Here is a 1,999-nt window from a genome sequence, read left to right as displayed (position 1 = left end):
CTTAATCCGTTGCACGTTTGCTGAGCCAGGATGAGAACGCGCGGATATGTTAAGCCAGGTGTATATAGTTTGGATAAATGCGCGTTCATGGTATTCTTAAAAAGATCACGAAATCGATCACAGAATCACCGATGCAAAAATGGACAAAACCCGTGCGGCATACTTTTCGCCTAATGAGCAACAGCTTCTTATGGAAACGTATGAAGAAGTGAAACATATAATATGTAAAAAAGGCAATACAGCTGCTGTAATAAAGCAAAGAGAGAATGCCTGGCAAACAATAGCGGACCGATTGAATGCGTAAGTAGTCCAAATAACCAGTGCTCCACTGAAACCCTCATAATTACAATTCAAGGAGTTACTTGTCATTTTCAAAAATAATTGTATACTTTGCCTTAAATGTGTCCAGTGGACATGCATTTAACATGAAGAATAATTGCAAACACTTACCCACTATATGCATCTATTTGATATATTTAGTTTATTTTATGTCTCTAATGTGTTTAATCCTTTTACTCTTATCTATTTGTATGTAGGTTTTGTTTCTAATTAATTTGATGTAATCTATAATCAGATAATTTGCTCTATTTTTATCCATCTAATCTATTTTATCATTTGTATCTTTCTATTCCTCTTAAAGAACAAACATGTCTGGCCAAAAAGGACTTGGCAGCAAGTCAAGATTAAATACAAGAATATTTTGCAGGCTGGTAAGTGACTTGTTTGCTGAGAACATAGGTGACATGTTTGCTGACATTTTATTATCTGTGCTGATTTTAGCCATAAAAAAGAAAAGTCATATTACTGGTACGGGGGGTGGCCCTCCAACCCAAGACTTCACCCCAGCAGAGGAGCTGGCCCTGGACTTAAATAAAGGGAAGCCAGTGATTGAAGGGATCCAGGAGGGGCCAGCCACTGACTCTGGCCCAGCAAGGGATACTGGCCTCTTCATACAATGTACATTATTGCCATACTACTGCGCATGGAAAATATTAAAATCCATTTATATTTTGTTATGTGGACTGTGTGACTTTGCTTTACCTTGCAGTGGCTGGTAACACTCTTACACTTTTGGATCCCCCAGACTATGATTTGCCGGTGAGTATTCTTTATTAAATCATTGGCTTTGCGTGTTCTGTCAAAAATATCAATACCAGTAATGAATATGGCAGAGGGAAGCCACATCTACAGCAGTGGAGTGCACTTCTGCCGATGATGAGACCGTGTCGTTGGACTCTAGAAGGCTCGAGGTATCATGTCAATTTTGTGGAAATGGACACATTTTTTAAGTTTATAATAGATAAGAAGTCAGGAAGTGGTACTAATAGAAAATATCATTTGTTAAAGGATCCTGACATTGGGCAGTCTGATAAGCAGCCTGGTAACATAGTGAGTATTGCCTAAAGTAAATTTACATTATGCAAAAATTGTGCTATGCTAACAAAAAGGTGTTCACAGAATTCACAAACTGTCAGACATCTCTACACAACACATCTTAAGAGACAGATCGAGCTTTCAGAAGTCAAGATTGATGTGAACAAAAGAAAGCTGCAGGACATGGACCTTGACATGCAAATTAAACGCAAGACACTGAGGAAACTAGAACTGGAAATCCAGAAACTACAAACAGAAGTAAGTGACTTCAGTTCATACTGTAACCATGACTGTAACCCAATGTATTAATCATCATAATTTGTTCTGTCCACAGCTCCAAGCTGACAAGTGATAACAGCAAAATAATAAAAGAAAAATATTCCAAAACCATTGTGGTCTTCTACAATTTTTTTATGACTGTCAGGTACACTTTATAGTGATCGATCCAGTGAAGTGGAACTAGAATTTGGGAAGATAACCACAGTGTGTGCTACTGATGCCAAATAAAATGCATGTACACATGAAAAGTTATATAGCCTACATTATCCTTTATTAAGGGATGGGCTAAATCAAAACTAAATTAACTGAAATAATTTGCAATGTATTGTTCTCTAACAAGTCTACC

At 37.3% G+C, this 1,999-nt stretch overlaps 1 long non-coding RNA gene across 1 annotated transcript; it reads left to right on the top strand.

Annotated features, from left to right (window-relative positions):
- Positions 1–669: 669 nt before the first annotated feature.
- Positions 670–1,013, top strand: LOC120522018. Its single transcript, XR_005632249.1, has 2 exons — positions 670–710; positions 781–1,013. It is a non-coding gene; the product is annotated as an uncharacterized LOC120522018 (long non-coding RNA).
- Positions 1,014–1,999: the final 986 nt, after the last annotated feature.

This window comes from Polypterus senegalus, unplaced genomic scaffold, assembly GCF_016835505.1.
Source record: "Polypterus senegalus isolate Bchr_013 unplaced genomic scaffold, ASM1683550v1 scaffold_2527, whole genome shotgun sequence".
In the NCBI taxonomy this organism is placed as follows: Eukaryota; Metazoa; Chordata; class Cladistia; order Polypteriformes; family Polypteridae; genus Polypterus; species Polypterus senegalus.
This window is presented reverse-complemented; position numbering and strand designations above follow the sequence as displayed.